We start from the raw sequence: 22,708 nt of genomic DNA, 5'->3' as shown, positions 1-22,708 counted from the left end.
AATAGAAGATCAGACAGTTAATCAAACCAAGCATGCTTGAGAAGTTGGAAAATTGCACCCTGAAGAATTGAACATCACATTTGCAGAACTGAACCAAACAGTTAACTGAACACCACATTGCATGACATATAGAACATATACACTAGAGAAGAAGATTGCATGGTAAAAGTAGATAGCACAATTCACTAGAATTTGTTAAGGAAAGGCGGTAGCTAGCAAACTGAACATGGGTCCTTATAGTGAGCTATTGAGACAAGCTACTCCTCATTGTGGGAGATATCGATGATGATTGGCTCCTTGGACATGGAAGAGGGCGAGGCCTCTGCATCGTGGGTGCCCTCGTCCTAGTGGTGAGTTGCCTGAGCTGCTCCGGGCACTAACCTGTTGGCTCTCCAGATGAGGTAAGCACGTGCACGCTGAGAAAACACCTCGTAGTCTGCATCGAAGGCACCGAGGGTGGCCTCGAGAAAACGCCATGAGCTATCGATTAAAGCGGCCAACCACGCCGCGGCGTTGGCGCACGAGGCATCAACGGTGGCCTCGATGGCGAGGTGCTCCTCCAAGATCTGGGGTCGGCATGAATGGCAGCCATCACAACCTCATCCACGCATGCGGCCACGATTTGCATCTCTGCTACCATATACTCCTTGAGATCCTGGCTATACTGCGTGCACCATGGCTTAGGGCGGCGCTTATTTGGTGGAGGGGTCGGTGATTTGGGTGGAAGGTGTCGTGCCGGCGGTCGGGGCATGTGCGATGTGGAAGGAGGAGGAGGATGGGGGTCGGGTGTGGATTACCTGCCTGGATAGGCAAGGCCGAGCAGCATGAAGGAGGGTCGCCGGCGAGGAGGCGGCACTGCAAGCAAGGAGTGAAGGTTTCAACTTGGAAATGAAGGCATAAACAAGGGAAATGTGGCTTTTGGTAAGGGGGAGCGGGCGGGGAGGTAGATATTTCCGCGGAAGCCAAAAATTTGGAATAGGTTCAGTGAAAGAACTGGCACGCAAGGTGCTATAAGACACGGTCCCTTATTCAGAGCGGGATGCGGACTGTAGCCGTCGCACCTTCTCGCGTAAGCCGTATGCGTACTATACTTTGACGGTGCTCCAAGATATTTTGTGCTGCATCTCACATGGTTGGTGATAATAAACTGTGTGGGATCTACTTGATTTTTCGTCTTGATTTAAATTACATAATGGGGTCACAGCGGCAATGGACAGTGTTTGAATTGCTAGACCTTTTATGTGCAATGAACATGCAACTATATGTGTGTCGTAAAAAATTTGGAATTATTCAAGGTTCGTTTGGAAATTTTATACATTAAATTGGTTTTCTAGCCATTCACTACTAGGGAAAACCTTATACGCAAAATCTTAGCAGCAGCGTGGTTTAAAAACAAACGCTACTGCTAATTAGCAGTAACGAGCTCCAGGAAACCGCGCTACTAACACCCCGATAGCAGTAGCGCTCTAGGTGAAACAAGCGCTACTACTATAATTGCCACGGTGTTGCCTCCAGGCTAGATATAGTAGGAGCGCCCTTTTCCTGGACGCGCTACTGCTAAAGTACTGAGTAGCAGCGTTTTTCTTCAAAACTCGCTGCTGCTAAGTATCACCGCAACTTATTAAGTTTAGTCCCATACTGCTAAGCGAACAAGGTGTTTACCACCTTAAATATGTTACTTCTCAAACTATCTCGAGCACTTGGTCTTCATTGAACTATATGTGCAGGATTTGTGGCTACAATATGAATCCTCGCGTGTACCTATACAGGTACGGTGAGGATTCATGTTGACTATTTAGATTCTACACAAAAAGATCAATGATGACCAATGTATATATTTATGTTTTTACATGCTTAGACTTATAGTGTTTTTCCAGGACAAAGCGGTACTGATATTGGGATAAACAAAAGAAATAAATGCTTCCTTTAGTAGTAGCGTTTTCTCTAAAACGCGCTATAGCTAAATTTGCCATAGCGCGTTTCCTTAAGAGCGCTACTGCTAGTTCGACTTAACCACCCGCGGCTCAAAATTTTGCTAACCCCTTGTTCCCCTACTCATCTGTCGCCGCCGCCCGAGCTCGAGCCTGCCCTCACCGCCGCCGCCCAAGGCCGCCCACAACCTCACCGCCGCCGCCCGCCGCCGCTCTCGATCTCACCGTCGCCGCCCTCGACCTCACCGCCGCCGCCCTCGACCTCACTGCTGCTGCCCGAGCCCGCTCAGGACCGCCACCTCCCGATCCCGAGCCCGCCCTCGCCGCCCCTACCTCTGTCGCCGAGCACCTCCATGCCACCGTCTCTCCCCTCTCAGTGTAAGCCCCCACACCTCCCCCACCCCCCTCTCTCTACTTAGTTAGTAGATGTTTTTTAGTAGTAGTAGATGTTAATTTTGGGTTCATAGATAATGATTTTTAGTAGTAGTAGATGTTAATTAGTAGTAGTGATGGTACTAGCTAACTAGGGCAGTATGGTTAATAGTAGATGTTTTTTACTATTGTATAATGTAGTTTTTATTGTTTTTAGTAAGTGTTTAAAATAATTAGTAAGTAAATTAATAAACTAGTTGAACTAGTTTAGTAAGTAAATTAATAAACTAGTTGAACTAGTTGAATTAATAGAACTAATGTATTTTTATTAACAAAATTAATATAACTAGTTGAACTACTTTATTTTTAGAAAGAACTAGTTTTTTTCTATTTATAGTAAGTTCATATTTAGTAAGAACTAGTTGAATTAATAGAACTAGTTGAACATGTCATATTTGTTGTTATTTTTTAGTTTAAGCAATTATTCAGGATGTATTCGTGATAACTTATAGGCTTTTTGTTTTTGCAGAAATCAAGGAGCCCTTCCATCATCCCCGCCGTCGTCCCCGTCACCGACCCCCTCCGACCTCGAGGTGAGACCAGCCAAATCTCCATGTCAATATGAGTCCTATAAGATATGATGTAGATAAAAACATGTATATCTTGTGTTGCTCAAATAGGATATGTGGTTGCCCAAGTGGCCGGTCATGTTCAGGTTACACCTCCGAGTGGCCTATGTTTTGCCGGAGTGTTGATTAATTTCCGTTCTGGCAAATTTCAGGCACTCGATATGTCCATTTTAGCAAAGGTCATGCCGGATTTTTCCGTGAATTCTGGCATGACTTGTGCTAGAATATGTAGGAAATATCAAGTGGCCTGGATTTTCTCGAAAAATAATTAAACGACATTTCGACAGACCGGTAGTCAACCCGTGATGAATAATAATGATCTAATTTAGGTTTTTAAGTACATATATTTAATTGTACAAGTTTAATCTTCGAATTATGAACGTAGGAAATGTCGTACTCGGACGACGAAAGTCTCCCGGGGGAGTGCAGCTGGTGCCACGACGATCGAGGTCTCTGCGACAGGCCTCACCTGGACGAAGATCGGCACTTCAGCATTAAGTTCGAGGAGACCTTCGATGTTGAAACGGTACGCAACGACGACAAGTGTTTTTTTCGTAATTAAGCACGACTTCAACTATTTCAACGTCTAATTTTCATCTTTTACAATTCGACTAGCTTATCCCATGCCATGCAAGACGCTATGTCTTGGAGAGGATGGGTTTTGAAGACCATGAAAATTTTGAAACAAAGAAATTACACCTAAGGACCCATCATGATATGGATTGTGAAGTAAATCTGTACAATTATCAGAGCGTAACCCATTTTGGTGGCCAAAATTGGGAAGCACTTTGCAAAATGTATGGTTTTTATGAGGATATGATTGTCACCATGGATCTTGGTGATCCTGACATCGAGCAAGACAATATGGACATTTGGGTCCTTGTTGATACGCTTTCGATTCTACCGCTATGTGAGTTTCTCAAACATAGTTATTAACTAATTTATATTGTTTATTTCAAAATAGTTGACAGCTTACTTCCATTGACAGCTTATTTTCATTCTTCAAAGAATGTGCGGAAGATGGCAGACAAAACCCACTACACCGATGGCTCCGAATTAACTTATAAGGAGAAAAATCATCTGATCGCATTTTGTACTGATCTTGAGAATTACAATACCTATTATCGAACTCCTCCAAATTATGGTGAATACGTGCCACTAGTGGATGTGTTGAACCACGGTAACTTCTATGGAGATACCCTGGTAAGATTTTTTACTATTACGACATCCGTGCATCTTTTGCATACTTCTAAAACTAGTACATCATTGCTAACTATGAAGTTATTACTATGTTTTTCAATAGAAAATCCTGATGGATTGTGTGCCTCATCTGATGTATCAGAATGGTCGCCTTGATGTTTTGAACATACAGCCAGGTCATCCTACGGATCTCACCTGTGCATATCGGATTTCAAAAACCGGTGAACACATGCTAATCAAAGAATGGAAAAATGTTTGGACAGCCGTAAGGAGGTTCTTGGAAGCAACATTAAGAGAAAGGCAAAAATTGGAGACAGGATAATCTCCATTCTCCATAATGGAGAGTCAAGGGCTATCTTGTTTTTTGCTATTTTACCTTAGAGAATATAGTAGGTCCTAAGAGAATGTCGTTGGTCCTATGAGGTACAATAGGTTTATTATGTGGTATAATGTGTTAGAGTTGATGATGAGGAGTAGTTGTACTTATGACTAGTGACCAACTTGCTATGTGATGTCTCATTGATGAAAACGACGATCATGAGGAGGTTTTATATGACAATGATGTATTATGATGATAAGTTGTTAATGATATTATTGGGTGAAAGAACCGCAGATTAGTTTCAAGTGTATGTCCATCCACTTGAAACTAGTCCACGGTTCTTTCACCCTGTGGTGTAATAACTCATTATGATGTAAAAACAATCTCTAAATTGCTGCTGTATGAAAACTTGTATAAAGGTGTATGAATACAACATGAAATAAAAGTCAAATTCGAAATAATAGTAGTAGCGTGGGCTGAGAGAAGCGCTACTAGTAATACCAGTAGGGCTCTTTAGTGAAAGCGCTACTACTAAGTCGATATAGCAGTAGCGTGGGTTAACAGACGCTATTGCTAACCTTTAGCTGTAGCCCCTTACTAGTAGCGCCGTAACCAGCGTTACTGATAGGCATTATTCCCGTGCTACGGCTAGGGTTTTCCCTAGTAGTGATTTCAGGTGCACAATTCAAAATTAAAGCACATGCACATGCTCCTGTGCATCAACATGGGTTGTAAAATCATATATGTGTCCATGGGTTTATGCTTATGTCCCATGCAAGAAATGGGGATGAATTTCGAACACCACGGCATCGTGGTTCTCCGGCAAATGTTGAGGTACTTGCTTTTGTAATTCTAGTAAATCCAAAACGCATCTGCAATTCATGAACCTTGGCATGCTATCATGGAATGACATCAACATGTTGTGGTAAAAAAAATTATCCCATTTGGGGCAGGTTGTGGTATAAGCTTCTCACAAACCAGAGCTTCTCACAGGAAGCCTCATGGTTCCGTTAGGGAAACGTGTCACCTTTGTGTACAAAACGATATTCGTCGCCTCTTCTTCCTTTCAATTGTTTCCTGGTGTCAACATAGAACAACAGGAGTGTCGTGTTAAATTTTGGATTTTTTCGGGGATCGTTTGGAGATTTTTATACGCTAATTGACTTTTCTATGCATTTATGTGCATAATTCAAAATTGAACTACATGCACATGCTCCAGTCAATAAAAACGGGTTGCAAAATCAAATGTTTGTCCTTGGTTGCAAGATTAGGTCACATGCAAGAAATGAGAACGAATGTCAAACACCTTGACACTGTCGCTCGGCCGCTAACATTGAGGTACATGGTTTAAAAATTCTAGTAAATCGAAAAATCGTCTGAAATTCATGAAACTTGACATGATATCATGGAACGGCAGCGACATGTCGTGGTAAAAATATTGTCCCATTTGGGGTAGGTGTGGGTACAAGCTTCTCGCAAACCAGAGCTTGTCTACAACCAAGCCTGATGGTTTCGGTAGGGTACGTGCCACCTTGGGGAATGATACGATATCTGTTGCCTCTTCTTACTTTCAAAATGTTTCTCGTGTCAACATAGAACAACACGAGTGTTGTGTCAATTTTTGGGATTTTTCGGGGTTCGCTTGGACATTTTTATACATTAACAGAGTTTTCTATGCATTCATGTGCATAATTTAAATTTGAACTACATGCACATGCTCTAATGCATATAAATTAGTTGAAAGTTCAAATATGTGTCCTCGGTTGCATGCTTAGGTCCCATGCAAGATATGGGAATGAATGTCAAACACCCTGCCACCGTCACACGGCTGCAAACATTGAGATACCTGGTTTTTAAATTCTAGTAAATCCAAAGCTCGTCTGAAATTCATGAAACTTGGCATGCAATCATCGAGCGGCATCAACATGCCATGGTAAATTTTTTTTCTCATTTGGGGCAGGTTTGGGGATATGCTTCTCACAAACCAGAGCTTCTCACAACAAGCTTGATGGTTTCGGTAGGGAACGTCCCACCTTTGGGGCCGAAACGATATACATTGCCTCTTATTGCTTTCAAAAAATTTCTTGTGCCAACATAGAACAACAGGAGTGTTGTGTCAATTTTTGGGATTTTTGGGGTTCGTTTGGACATTTTTATGCATTAATTGAGTTTTCAATGCATTTATGTGCATAATTCAAGTTTGAACTACATGCACATGCTCTAATGCATATAAATTGATTGAAAATTCAAATCTGTGTCCTTGGTTGCATGCTTAGGTCCCATGAAAGAAATGGGAATGAATGTAAAACATCCTGCCACCGTCACTCAGCCGCAACATTGAGATACCTGGTTTTTAAATTCTAGTAAATCCAAAACTCATCTGAAATTCATGAAACTTGGTATGCTATCATGGAGCGGCATCAACTTGCCGTGGTAAATTTTTTGTCCCATTTGAGCTAGGTTTGGGTATAAATTTCTCACAAACCAGAGCTTCTCACAACAAGCCTGATGGTTTCGGTAGGGAACGTCCCACCTTTGGGGATGAAGCGATATCCGCTGCCTCTCATTGCTTTCAAATTTTTCCTAATGTCAACGTAGAACAACAGGAGTGTTGTGTTAAATTTCGGAATTTTTTGGGGTTTGTTTGGACATTTTTATACATTAACCAGATATTCTAGGCATTTTATGTGCATAATTCAAATTTGAACTACATGCACAAGCTCCAATGCATATAAATTGGTTGGAAAATCAAATCTGTGTACTTGGGTGCATGCTTAGGTCACATGCAAGAAATGGAAATGAATTTCAAACACTAGGGCACTGTTGATTGCCGGCAAAACGTTGAGATACTTTGAATTTTAAATTCTAGTAAATCCAAAACTCGCCTAAAATTCATGAAACTTGGCATGCTATCATGGAATGGCACCCGACATGCTGTGGTATTTTTCGTGTCCATTTTGAGATAAGGCGCACTCGAATAACAGCCAACAAAGGCATTTTGAAAAAATAGCTGGCACTTTAATATCTCACACGTTTGTATAATTCAAATCATGCGTGTTCTGTTAACCATTTACGTGACGCCACGTGTCTTCGTTTTAATGGCTATAGGAGGTGCCGTGCGGACAGCTGCTCTAGTGAACGGGAGGCGTGCGAGCGCAGTCCGGTGCGCAGGCTCACCGAGAGACTCACCGGGAAGCGTGTGAGCTGTTCAACGCAGGATTTGTGCATCTCTTCAACGCAAATGGTTCAAATTGAATATGGTATTCAAATTAAAGCCAGACTTCGGCGCTAAGCCAAGAGACACTGCGATTTGTCAAAATATGCAGCTAAAAATCACTAGCACTATCTAATTTTTGCAACTACACTAGCACTATCTAATTCATGCGCATGTTCGCTACGCACTCATCGTACGGGTTGTGCTAGTAGCTGTGTGAAATAACGGTAGGCGTGCCAGCAGTCCGCCGTGCAGGCTCACCGGGAGGCGAGCTAGCCCTTTGACCGCTGTCCACCTCGCTCCCACTCCTCCATATTAATGGCGCGTCTGCCTCGCTCCGTCAAATGATGGTTAGGAATGCCAGAAGTCCGCCGCGCAGGCTCACCGGGAAGCAAGACAGCCTTTGACCGCCGCCCGCCTCGCTCCCACTGGTCTGTCTTAATGGCGGCCTGAGCGGCCGCACCCCCCATCCTCGCCACACACACAATCTTCTCTCTCCGCCAGCATCTTCGATGCCGCTCTCAGTCTGTCGGTGTTCTGGGAACGGGGGTCCCCAGACTTGCCTGCCTGCGGCCCATGCCGTGGTTCTGCGAGCGGGCCCGTACGGCCCATCTTCACCAACAAGCATTCAAGACCCTCGCGAGGGGCCAAGCCTTGCGAGGCGGACAACACAAGACCACCTCGGGAGCGGCCTCACAAGGCTGGCTCGCGAGGGGCGGAGAGATCAAGGCAAGACAAACCTCACGAGGTTCCAATGACGTGAACCATGACGATCGAGACCAGGCGGGCGCCAGGTGGGCGCGAGCGCGCACAGTGTCCTTATTTCCTCTTTGGTGCTAAGGAGGCAAGCGCAGACGAAGAGTACCGAGGCGTCAAGCACAGGTTTCCATATCGGTGCAACGAGACAACGACCAGCAGGACGGCAAGACGGAGGTCACCATGGAGCCCAAGGTGGCGTCACCACCAGAGCCTTTTGTAGGCGAAGACTGCTTTTGTCAGGATAGCTTGTACTAGCTGTCCCGTTTCAAATTGGCCGTTGTTGGCTCCCTTCCCGCTCAATATTTGGGGAGAGGACCAGGGCCTCTATAAATAGGGCTAGCCACCACAGTAGGAGGCAACTCGTCTCGAACTAAGACTGAACTCATTCAGTCCATCCTCACACCCACCAAGCACAAGAACACCTCACCTCCGGAGGCAGTTCTTCCCCTTGTACTGTTCATCCTCAGCCCGAGAGGCAATCCACCACACCACACTAGAGTAGGGTATTACACCACAACGGTGGCCCGAACCAGTATAAATCTTGTGTCCCTTGTGTTCAGAGTTCGTCGAGCTAGCCTGAGAGATCGTGGCGAGGTTGAGGGCGTGATTTGGTAGGGGGAGATCTTCGCGCGCACCCCAGTGTTCGAACCTTGAGGGTTTTGCTGGAACCCGAGATCCGACATTTGGCGCGCCAGGTAGGGGTGCGCCGAAGGTTTCCGAGCGTACGCCACCCGACCAGGTCTCCCGGACCTGGTCATCGCGCATCCCTCCCGAGCCGAGCCTCGGCGAGGGCAAAGGTATGAAGGTTGTTTGCACGTCAAGGGGGACTCCTGAGCATCGCGACTCAGGAGCCTAACTGGTCGCGTAGCCCCTCACTCCTTGGTCTCGTCCTGGTCCCTGGACGACCCAGCGGCGGCTGAGGTATGCGCGCGGCCGGGCCCTGGCGACGTAGAACACTAAACCTACCCTCGCGTCTCCTCCCTATCAGTTGTTTGCGTGTCAGGGGGGGACTCCTGAGGATCGCGACTTAGGAGCCTAACTGGTCACATAGCCCCTCACCCCTTGTTCCCGTCCTGGTCTCTGGACGATCCAACGGCGGCTGAGGTATGCGCGGGGCCGGGCCCTACCGACGTAGAACGTAAAGCAAATAGGGAGAAAACCGCAAAATCTCAAGCAAATATTACAAGACATAATGTTCTTACAATACCAAACGCAAGTTTAACGCCTCCATGAGGCATGACGCATGTTGCAGGAATAAAACAGGAAAGGAGCCGCAGGTCATCCCCGAACACCACCGACGCCTGCGAGAGGCACTCCTCCCTTGATGACGTCGCCTTCGTCTTGGCCACCAGCCGGAGCTGCAGGAGTGGTGGCGCCTCCGGTCGAAGGCGCGGAACTTCTTTAGCAGGGCCTCCACCTGACCTTTCATGGCTGCGGCGGTGGCTGTGCAGTGTTCATCAGCCACAGGCTCTAGCAGCTCGTCAAGGCGAGCGGTAGGGTCGCGAAGATGGAGGTGGCTGAAGACACGCGTCAGCGCAGCTGAAGAAAGGACACGAGCCTCCTCCTCTGCCATGGGACCAATGCTGTCCGCGACTTCCTCGAGCGCCTCGACCAAGTAGGGGAGCAGTTGGGCGGGGCCGTCCTCGTCAGTGGTTAGCGGCTTCTCCAAGCCCTTCTCATAGAGCGTCTTCAGTGCCACGCGAGACCTCCCGTCGAGGAGCGCGAAGCCCGCGCGGTCCTCAGCCAGAACCTTCGCCTTCGCGACAAGATCGGCTTCCTCCGCCTTCACCTTCCGTCCCAGCTCCTCCAGTCGGCCATGCTCAATGGCCTGCGCCTTTGCCGACTGCTCCAGCTCAACGTCGCGACCCTTGACGGCGTCCTCCCAGGCCTTCATCTTCTCCTCCTCCGCCTCACGGCCACGGGCTTCCTCTGCGCATTCATTGCGCAGGGTCTTCAGCTCGGCCTCCAGTGCCTGGCAGCGACTCTTGGCGGCCTCGACGTCTTTCAGCACCGCCTCACGGGCGGCCGCTGCCTGGGCGGCGGCCTGCTTCTTTTTCTCAGAGGTCGCCACGGCCTGGCTCAGCGCCGCCCGAACAGACACGTCGGAACAGAGCCAGCCAGAAACCAGCTCCAGACGCTCGGCCACCTGGAGGGGGTCGGCGCCTTGAAGGTCTTCTCGCAGTCGGGTCATCTCCATAAGGGTGTGCTCCAAGACGTCAGGGGAGGCAGAAGGACCTCGGATCAGCGGCGCAGTAGGAGGTGGAGGAGAAGGTATGGTCACCATAGCCTCGGAGGCTCCAACAGCCGAGCCGGACGCCGGTGCCTCCGGGGCCAGCGAGGCCACGGGGGCTGACTCCTCCCGAGGGTTCTCCCCCATACCTCGCGAGGACGATTGGGCCGGAGAGGCATGAGCGCCAATGCTGCCCTTCTCCACGGAGGGAGACGCCGACGAAGCAGGTGGGTTGGTCTCGGGCGGCACAACTGCCCCCTCCTTCATCTTCTTCGTGATAGGCGTCGGCCTAATCGCACAGTGGAGAAGCATCAAGAAGCAGCAGCATAATCAAGAACAAGACGGAGCACGAATACTTACTGGTCCACCGCGGTGTAGTCCACCTTCCTCTTGCTGAGCTTGAAGCCCAAGAGCCTCCCAGACCGGGGCACAGGCGCACAAGCCCCAGGAGCAGAGGAAGGGGCAGTAGGTGGTCCGGAAGCGGCTCCAAAACAGAAACAGCATCCCAGGAGATTAGCACTGATCGGCCCCTCGTTGGGGTTGCGGGCGCCTCTCCCTTCACCTGGCGGGCGTCAGCCTCGTCGTCGTCAGGAAGGTGCGGAGGATGTCAGCTTTGCTCAGGGGGGACGCCTCCCCCGTCCCTTCAGGGGTCACCTCCGAGTCCTCCTCCTCTTCCTCCCCGCTGGACTCACCACAAGACAGCTCCAGCGGCGTCGGCGCCACAGGGGCCCCGGTAGGTGCCGGCGGTACCAGCCCGCGCCTATTGAAGGTCGGCCTGGCGGCCACGACCTGCGCCCCGTCCTTACGGCGGAACAAGGGAGTGAAGATGCTCGGCGGGTACTCCTGGTCGTCCCCGACCAGGAGGTGGAGAACCACAGCCAGCTAACCATCGGACAAGGCTTTCGGGCTCAGGCGAAGCTTGTCCTCTTCATCCCCAAGCTCCCACAAGGGGCGAGTACGAGCCTGAAGCGGGGCTTCTCGCAGCATCAGGAATTCCCTCAGGAGCATGGCCCCTGTCACCTTTGCCACCTTCGCGTTGCCCGGCTTCAGGTCGGTCTTCATCTGCTCCAGCACCAACGTCGCCCGCTCATCAGTGAGCTTCGCGCAAGACCACCCCTTGTCGGACTGGGGCATCTCCGTTGGCAGCGTCAAGCGTGGATGGACGCATTTAGCGTCCATCATGGCCCACTTGCTCCTGAAGCCGTCGGCTTTCTTCCCAGTCTTCGAGATTGAGTTGGCCTTGCCGGCTGTGATGAAATTGGCGCACCCAGAGGTATGACCCTCCTTGATGGGGAGGAAGAAGAAGTGGCGCAGCAGAGCCACGAACGGCATCACGCCAAGGTACGCCTCGCAGTAGTAGGCGAAGATTGATAGGAGAAGGGTAGAGTTGGGATGAAGATGCAGCGCCTGCAGCCCGTAGTGGCCAAGGACCTCATAGAAGAAGTCAGAGAAGGCGGGAACCAGCCCTACGACGACGCTGCTCGTAAAGAAGGGGAAGAAGGTGCTTCCCTCGGGCTCCGGCACGTCGGAGCCGGCCCGGAGCTCAGTCTTCCCCCTCTCGTTGCTTTGCCCCGCCGTCAGCCACGCGCAGCGGCGAGGTTCTTCCACGAAACATTGGGCGCGTCGAGAGCCGGCTCGTACCAAGCCGGCAACGAGGCAGGCTTGACCTTCCGAGGTGCCATGGGTCGCTGACACGGAAGAGGTTGGGAGCAGATCTGGAGATTTTGGAAGCGGGGAGCAAGAAAGGGCATCTGGAGCAAGGCTAAAGGAAGCAATGAAGGCAAGCGCTGTCTACGCCAGCCTTTTGACAGTCGGGCAGTTGCCGAGGCAGAGTGGGGAAGTGGAGACGCCCATGTCCAATCAACCGCCACGCGTCTACCAGGGCCGCATGCTATTGGGGCCCGCGGCGCTCCGCACTTGCCCTTTGGCTTCGCCTCGAAGCCAAGCCCGAGCGCGCCTTGGGCCCGGGGGCTACTGTCGGCGTTCTAGGAACGGGGGTCCCTAGACTTGCCTGCCTGCGGCCCACGGCGTGGTTCTGCGAGCAGGCCCGTATGGCCCATCTTCACCAACAAGCATTCAAGACCCTCGCGAGGGGCCAAGCCTCTCGAGGCGGACGACACAAGACCACCTCGGGAGCGGCCTCACCAGGCTGGCTCGCGAGGGGCGGAGAGATCAAGGCAAGACAAACCTCGCGAGGTTCCAATGACGTGAGCCATGACGATCGAGACCAGGCGGGCGCCAGGTGGGCGCCAGCGCGCACAGTGTCCTTATTTCCTCTTTGGTGCTAAGGAGGCAAGCGCAGACGAAGAGTATCGAGGCGTCAAGCAAAGGTTTCCATATCGGTGCAACGAGACCACGGCCAGCAGGACGGCAAGATGGAGGTCACCATGGAGCCCAAGGCGGCGTCACCACGAGAGCCTTTTGTAGGCGAAGACTGCTTTTGTCAGGATAGCTTGTACTAGCTGTCCCCTTTCAAATTGGCCGTTGTTAGCTCCCTTCCCGCTCAATATTTGGGGAGAGGACCAGGGCCTTTATAAATAGGGCTAGCCACTACAGTAGGAGGCAACTCATCTTGAACTAAGACTGAACTCATTCAGTTCATCCTCACACCCACCAAGCACAAGAACACCTCACCTCCGGAGGCTGTTCTTCCTCTTGTACTGTTCATCCTCAGCCCGAGAGGCAATCCACCACACCACACTGGAGTAGGGTATTACAGTACAACGGTGGCCCGAACCAGTATAAATCTTGTGTCCCTTGTGTTGCGAGTTCGTCGAGCTAGCCTGAGAGATCGTGGCGAGGTTGAGGGCGTGATTTGGTAGGGGGAGATCTTCGCGCGCACCCCAGTGTTCGAACCTTGAGGGTTTTGCCGGAACCCGAGATCTAACACAGTCCTCAAAGCTGGCACCCCCCATCCTCGCCACACACACAATCCTCTCTCTCCGCCTGCATCCTCGACGCCGCTCTCAGTCCTCAAAGCCGTCAGTGTATGAGGATGCTGCCGAAGCACCTCATCGGAGGGCGTGGCGACGACGGGGCTGTTGAAGCACCAGAGCACAGTGTGAATATGGAGATAGAGGTTTCTGTCACCGCCAACGAGGTGGAGAACGAGGCTGCCAACAAGCGGAGGCGGGTCTAGAAAGAACCGCAAGCGACTCCAGCAGGCCTAGACTTCATCAGCAACCTCCCCGATTATATGTTGAGAGTCATCATATCCCTCCTCCCAATCAAATATGGGGCGAGGACAGCCGCCCTTTCCCGACGGTGGCGCCCCCTATGGCTCCTCACCCCTGTCAACCTCCTCGACACCCACGAGATCTCCCGTGGCTATCACAAAAGCTTGGATGCGTTCTCCCAGATCCTCGGCAGTCACCATGGCCCGATCAGAGGCCTTATCACGAGCATGTTCCGTTCCAATGGCCAGGACCGAGCCAAGCTTGATGAGTGGTTCCAATCCCCCGCCATAGATCAACTCGAGAAGCTCAGTTTTAATGATGGGCATATGCGCTCGCTGCCAACGTTTGCGCTCCGCTTCGCGCCCACGCTGCGCCTCGCCAAGTTCATGAACTGCCATTTTCCCCCCTTAATGAAGCGCGCGCTCTTTTTCTACCACGACTGAAGCACCTCGAGCTCGTCGTCGTCTGCATCCCAAAGGATGACATGGAGCGCCTGCTCCGCACTGTACTACACTCGAGTTCCTTTGTCTTCAGGCGATGAATTGGTCGAGTACCTTCCACATCACCTCCAGGACTCTCCGGACTATTTATGTGTGTTGATGGTGCTGCAACGAGAGATCACAAAAGGTGGACCACGATATTGTCATTTAGGACACACCTTCACTTGAGAGATTACTTGTAGTTGATCAACAAGGTCCAACAAGAATCAATGTCATTTCTGCGCCAAAATTGAGAGTGGTGGGCGACTCATCTGTCAAATACTACTACTTTCAGGTACAACAGTCGCCTTATACCTCTCTTTCTTGATATCAACATTATTTCTAATTTCGAAGATGTATGTGCTACCTCTTGAGCATGCGTTGGTTTTCCCTTGGAGAGAAAAGGGTGATGCAGCAAAGTAGCATAAGTATTTCCCTCAGGTTTTGAGAACCAAGGTATCAATCCAGTAGGAGACTACACGCAAAGTCGCCTAGTACCTGCACAAACAATCAAGAACCTTGCAACCAACGCGATAAAGGGGTTGTTAATCCCTTCACGGCCACTTGCTAAAGTGAGATCTGATAAAGATAATAAGATAAATATTTTTGGTATTTTTGTTGTATAGATTGGAAATAAAATAGTAAACTAGAATTGTAGATTGGAAACTTATATGATGTAAAGTAGACCAGGGGGCCATAGGTTTCACTAGTGGCTTCTCTCATGATAGCATGTATTACGGTGGGCGAACAAATTACTGCCAAGCAATTGATAGAAAAGTGCATAGTTATGATGATATCTAAGGCAATGATCATGAATATAGGCATCACGTCCGTGTCAAGTAGACCGAAACGATTCTGCATCTACTACTATTACTCCACACATCGACCCCTATCCAGCATGCATCTAGAGTATTAAGTTCATAAGAACGGAGTAACACATTAGGAAAGATGACATGATGTAGAGGGATAAACTCAAGCAATATGATATAAACCCCATATTTTTATCCTCGATGGCAACAATATAATACGTGTCGTTTCCCTTTCTGTCACTGGGATCGAGCACCGCAAGATTGAACCCAAAGCTAAGAACTTCTCCCATTTCAAGAAAGATCAATCTAGTAGGCCAAACTAAACTGATAATTCAAAGAGACTTGCAAAGATATCAAATCATGCATATAAGAATTCAGAGAAGAACCAAATAATATTCATAGATAATCAAGTTCATAAACCGACAATTCATCGGATCTCGTCAAACACACCACAAAAGAGTATTACATCGGATAGATCTCCAAGAACATCAAGGAGAACTTTGTATTGAGAACCAAAGAGAGAGAAGAAGCCATCTAGCTAATAACTATGGACCCGAAGGTCTGTGGTAAACTACTCACACATCATCAGAGAGGCTATGGTGTTGATTTAGAAGCCCTCCGTGATCGAGTCCCCCCTCCGGCAGATCGCCGGAAAAGGCCCCAAGATGGGATCTCACGGGTACAGAAGGTTGCGGCGGTGGAAAAGTGGTTTCGTGGCTCCCCTGGATGTTTTCAGGGTATAAGAGTATATATAGGCGTAAGAAGTAGGTCGGTGGAGCTACGAGGGGCCCACGAGGGTGGGAGGCATGCCTACCCCCCTGGGCGCGCCCTCCTGCCTCGAGCCGCCTCGTTGCATCTCTGACTTCCACTCCAAGTCTCCTGGATTGGGTTTGTTCCAAGAAAGATCCTCGCGAAGGTTTCGTTCCGTTTGGATTCCGTTTGATATTCCTTTTCTACGAAACACTGAAATAGGCAAAAAACAACAATTTGCACTGGGCCTTGGTTAATAGGTTAGTCCCAAAAATAATATAAAAGAGCATATTAAAGCCCATTAAACATCCAAAACAGATAATATAATAGCATGGAATACGTAGGAGACGTATCAAGCATCCCCAAGCTTAATTCCTACTCGTCCTCGAGTAGGTAAATGATAAAAACAGAGTTTTTGATGTGGAATGCTACCTAACATAATTTTCAACATAGTTCTCTTTATTGTGTCATGAATGTTTAGATCCAAAAGATTCTAGACAAAGGTTTAATATTGACATAAAAATAGTAATATTTCAAGCATGCTAACCAAGCAATTATGTCTTATCAAAATAACATAGCCAAAGAAAGCTTATCCCTACAAAATCATGTAGTTTGGCCATGCTTCATTTTCGTCACACAAAATGCTCCCATCATGCACAACCCCGATGACAAGCCAAGCAATTGTTTCATACTTAGTCTTTTCAAACTCTTTCAACTTTGACGCAATATATGAGTGCGAGCCATGGACATAGCACTATGGGTGGAATAGCATATGATGATGGAGGCTATGTGAGAAGACAAAAAAGGAGAAAGTCTCACATAGACGCGGCTAATCAACGGGCTATGGAGATGCCCATCAAGTGATGTCAATGCAAGGAGTAGGGATTGCCATGCAACGGATGCACTAGAGCTATAAATATATGAAAGCTCATCAAAAGAAACTAAGTGGGTGTGCATCCAACTTGCTTGCTCACGAAAACCTAGGGCATTTTGAGGAAGCCCATCATTAGAATATACAAGCCAAGTTCTATAATGAAAAATTCCCACTAGTATATGAAAGTGACAAAATAAGAGTCTCTCTATCATGAAGATCATGGTGCTACTTCGAAGCCCAAGTGTGGAAAAAGGATAGTAAGATTACCCCTTCTCTCTTTTTCTCTCTTTTTTTGTTTGGGCTTCTTTGGCCTCTTTTTTTATTTGGGATTCTTTCGCGTCTTTTTTATTATTGATTTTTTTCCGTCCGGAGTCTCATCCCGACTTGTGGGGGAATCATAGTCTCCATCATCCTTTCCTCACATGGGACAATGCTCTAATAATGAAAATCATCACACCTTTATTTACTTACAAATCAAGATTTACAACTCGATACTTAGAGCAAAATATGACTCTATGTGAATGCCTCCGGCGGTATACCGGGATGTGCAATGAATCAAGAGCGACATGTATGAAAGAATTATGAAGGTGGCTTTGCCACAAATACGATGTAAACTACATGATCATGCAAAGCAATATGACAATGATGGAGCGTGTCATAATAAACGGAACGGTGGAAAGTTGCATGGCAATATATCTCGGAATGGCTATGGAAATGCCAGAATAGGTAGGTATGGTGGCTGTTTTGAGGAATATATAAGGAGGCTTATGTGTAATAGAGTGTATCATATCACGGGGTTTGGATGCGCCGGCAAAGTTTGCACCAACTCTCAAGGTGAGAAAGGGCAATGCACGGTACCGAAGAGGCTAGCAATGATGGAAGGGTGAGAGTGTGTATAATCCATGGACTCAACATTAGTCATAAAGAACCCACATACTTATTGCAAAAATCTACAAGTCATCAAAACTAAGCACTACGCGCATGCTCCTAGAGGGGTAGATTGGTAGGAAAAGACCATCGCTCGTCCCCGACCGCCACTCATAAGGAAAGCAATCAAAGAACACCCCATGCTTCAAATTTGAAAACAACGTTTACCATACGTCCATGCTACGGGACTTGCAATCATCAACACAAGTATTTCTCAATTCCAGAATTACCCAACTAGCATGACTCTAACATTACCACCTTTATATCTCAAAACAACTATCAAGTATCAAACTTCTCATAGTATTTAATGCACTCTATATGAAAGTTTTTTTATACCCATCTTGGATGTCTATCATATTAGGACTAATTTTATAGCCAAAGCAAATTACCATGCTGTTCTAAAAGTCTCTCAAAATAATATAAGTGAAGCATGAGAGATCAATAATTTCAATAAAATAAAACCACCACCGTGCTCTAAAAAGGTATAAGTGAAGCACTAGAGCAAAATTATCTAGCTCAAAAGATATAAGTGAAGCACGTAGAGTATTCTAATAAATTCCGATTCATGTGTGTCTCTCCCAAAAGGTGTGTACAGCAAGGATTATTGTGGTAAACTAAAAATAAAAGACTCAAATCATACAAGACGCTCCAAGCAAAACACATACCATGTGGTGAATAAAAATATGGCCTCAAGTAAAGTTACCGATAGACGAAGACGAAAGAGGGGATGCCTTCCGGGGCATTCCCAAGCTTAAGCTTTTGGTTGTCCTTGAATTTTACCTTGGGGTGCCTTGGGAATCCCCAAGCTTAGGCTCTTGCCACTCCTTGTTCCAAAATCCATCAAATCTTTACCCAAAAACTTGAAAACTTCACAACACAAAACTCAAACAGAAAATCTCATGAGCTCCGTTAGTATAAGAAAACAAATCACCACCTTAAGGTACTGTAATGAACTCATTCTTTATTTATATTGGTGTTAAACCTACTGTATTACAACTTCTCTATGGTTCATACCCCCCGATACTAGCCATAGGTTCATCAAAATAAGCAAACAACACACAAAAACAGAATATGTCAAAAACAGAACAGTCTGTAGCAATCTGTATCAAACGTATACTTCTGTAACTCCAAAAATTCTGAAATAAATTGTTGGACTTTAGGAATTTGTCTATTAATTATCTAAAAAAAGAATCAACCTAAAATCACTCTCCAGTAAAAAATGGCATCTAATCTCGTGAGCGCAAAATTTCTGTTTTTTACAGCAAGATCGCAAAGACTTCACCCAAGTCTTCCCAAAGGTTCTACTTGGCACAAACACTAATTAAAACATAAAACCACATCTAAACAAAGGCTATATGAATTATTTATTACTAATCAGGAACAAAAAGCAAGGAACAAAAAATAAAATTGGGTTGCCTCCCAACAAGCGGTATCGTTTAACGCCCCTAGCTAGGCATTGATAATTTCGATGATGCTCACATGAAAGACAAGAATTGAAGCACAAAGAGAGCATCACATAGCATATGAAAAACAAATCTAAGTCTAACATAATTCCTATGCATAGGCATCTTATAGGCAAATAAATTATCAAAGCAAGCAAAAACTAGCATATGCAAGGAAGTGGAAAGAAACAATAGCAATGTCAACATAACGAGAGGTTGTTACACGAAAATTTCTACAACCATATTTTCCTCTCTCATAAGAATTACATGTGGGATCATAAGAAAATTCAACAAATAGCTATCACATAAAAAAATTTCAACACGATCCACATGCATGCAGAGTTGACACTCTTCCAAAATAGTGGGAATATCATTAACGAAAGTCATGACCTCTCCAAAACCACTTTCATCAAAAACTTCATAAGATTGAACATTCTCCAAATATGTGGGATCTAAAGTTGACACTCTTCCAAACCCACTTTAAATATTATTGCAAACGTTATTATCAATCTCATATTCATCATGGGGCTTAAATAAATTTTCAAGATTGTAAGAAGAATCACCCCAATCATGATCATTGCAACAAGTAGTGGACATAGCAAAACTAGCATCCCCAAGCTTAGGGTTTTGCATATCATTAACATGATTGACATTAATAGAATTTATAATAATATCATTGCAATCATGCTTTTCATTCAAGGAGCTATCGTGAATCACTTCATAAGTTTCTTCTTTCAGCACTTCATCACAATTTTCAGATTCACGAATTTCAAGCGAAATCTCATAAAGATAATCTAGTGCACAATACTCACTAGCAATTGGTTCATCATAATTGGATCTTTTAAAAAGATTAGCAAGAGGATGAGGATCCATAAAAATAAATTTTTAGCAAGCGAAGATGCAAGCATTAGAAGGCACATGGCAACACAAGCAAACAGAAGGACGAATGAAAGAGGGGCAAAGAAAAGGGAAAATCTTTGTGAAGTGGGGGAGAGGAAAACGAGAGGCGAATGGCAAATAATGTAATGCGAGGGATAAGAGTTTGTGATGGGTACTTGGTATGTCTTGACTTGGCGTAGACCTCCCCGGCAACGGTGCCAGAAATCCTTCTTGCTACCTCTTGAGCATGTGTTGGTTTTCCGTTGAAGAGGAAAGGGTGATGCAACAAAGTAGCGTAAGTATTTCCCTCAGTTTTTGAGAACCAAGGTATCAATCCAGTAGGAGACTACACGCAAAGTCACCTAGTACCTGCACAAACAATCAAGAACCTTGCAACCAACGCGATAAAGGTGTTGTCAATCCCTTCACGGCCACTTGCAAAAGTGTGATCTGATAAAGATAAGAAGATAAATATTTTTGGTATTTTTGTTGTATAGATTGGAAAATAAATAGTAAACTGGAATTTTAGATTGGAAACTTATATGATGTAAAGTAGACCAGGGGGGTATAGGTTTCACTAGTGGCTTCTCTCATGATAGCATGTATTATGGTGGGTGAACAAATTACTGCCGAGCAATTGATAGAAAAGTGCATAGTTATGATGATATCTAAGGCAATGATCATGAATATAGGCATGACGTTCGTGTCAAGTAGACCGAAACGATTATGCATCTACTACTATTACTCCACACATCGACCGCTATCTAGCATGCATCTAGAGTATTCAGTTCATAAGAACGGAGTAACGCATTAGGCAAGATGACATGATGTAGAGGGATAAACTCAAGCAATATGATATAAACCCCATCTTTTTATCCTCGATGGCAACAATACAATACGTGTCGTTTCCCTTTCTGTCACTAGGATTGAGCACCGCAAGATTGAACCCAAAGCTAAGCACTTCTCCCATTGCAAGAAAGATCAATCTAGTAGGCCAAACTAAACCGATAATTCGAAGAGACTTGCAAAGGTATCAAATCATGCATATAATAATTCAGAGAAGAACCAAATAATATTCATAGATAATCGAGTTCATAAACCCACAATTCATCGGATCTCGGCAAACACACCCCACAAGAGTATTACATCGGATAGATCTCCAAGAACATTGAGGAGAACTTTGTATTGAGAACCAAAGAGAGAGAAGAAGCCATCTAGCTAATAACTATGGACCCGAAGGTCTGTGGTAAACTACTTACACATCATCGAAGAGGCTATGGTGTTGATGTAGAGGCCCTCCGTGATCGAATCCCCCTCCGACAGATCGCCGGAATAGGCCCCAAGATGGGATCTCATGGGTACCGAAGGTTGCGGCGGTGGAAAAGTGGTTTCGTGGCTCCCCTGGATGTTTTCAGGGTATAAGGAGTATATATAGGCAAAAGAAGTAGGTCGGTGGAGCTATGAGGGGCCCACGAGGGTGGGGGCGCGCCTACCCCCTCGGCGTGCCCTCCTGCCTCGTGGCTGCCTCGTTGCTTTTCTGACTTCCACTCCAAGTCTCCTGGGTTGCCTTTCTTCCGAGAAAGATCCTCGCCAAGGTTTCGTTCCGTTTGATACTCCTTTTTTGCAAAACACTGAAATAGGCAAAAAAACAGCAATTTGCACTGGGCCTTCTGTTAATAGGTTGGTCCCAAAAATAATATAAAAGAGCATATTAAAGCCCATTAAACATCCAAAACAGATAATATGATAGCATGGAACAATCAAAAATTATAGATACGTTGGAGACGTATCAGTATGTCCGTCTGTCATCCAGCGAAGCTTCACCCAGATTCTGGGCACAGTGAAGGTCTTGGCACTAGAATCTGTCGGCCCCAACCTGGACCAGGTTGTCAGTTGCCTGAGATGATTTCCGTGCCTGAAGAAGCTGTATATCGAGGTGATGTTGCTTTCCTGTTAAATGTTAACCATAAGGGAGTTCAATTTTTTGCACCTCTTCCCAAGTTTACAATTACAATGTACTACGATTTCTGAAGGAATTTTGGAGGATTTCAGGACATACACCCCCACCACCACATATTGGTTGCTTGATTCATATGGTTACTGTAACATCCCAAATTTTCAATTTGGAATGTTATACATTAGATCATCATTGCATATCATATTTATTGCATTTTTGCTTGATCCTAGAAATTCTACGCAACTCAAGGACCCACGGAGAGAGTTGGGAATTCCGTTATTTTCATATTTGAGTTTTTCTCGAATTTTGAAAAGAGGATCGTTTGATTTTAATTATTTCCTCTTCGAACATTTCTTTTATGAAAATAAAAAGAGAGAGGATAAAATGACTTCCTCAAAATAAAGAAATATTGGAGATTTAATATTACAATCAAATAAGATTTTTTTATTCGGAGTTTTGTCGCTATTTTATTTGAATTAGGGAAAATATGCGTTTTTCAAGATTGCATTAGAGTCCCAAATAAATGTTCACCTTATCCGGTAGATTTTTAGAGGACGGGAAAATTTATTTCAGGATTTTGGGAGTTAGTTTAGTATTTCTTTTATTCATTTTTCTGCGTGAAATAATTTAAAAAAAAAGGAAACCGACCTTGGGCCGTATTGGAGTCACAAGGACTGGATGTGATATTACGCATGGATTGGTTATCGAAGTATGGAGGGAACATTGAGTGCGCTCGTAAGTCGATTTTGCTCACCACCCTA

This window comes from Triticum aestivum, chromosome 3D (assembly GCF_018294505.1).
Source record: "Triticum aestivum cultivar Chinese Spring chromosome 3D, IWGSC CS RefSeq v2.1, whole genome shotgun sequence".
In the NCBI taxonomy this organism is placed as follows: Eukaryota; Viridiplantae; Streptophyta; class Magnoliopsida; order Poales; family Poaceae; genus Triticum; species Triticum aestivum.
Note: the sequence above shows the minus strand (reverse complement) of the source record.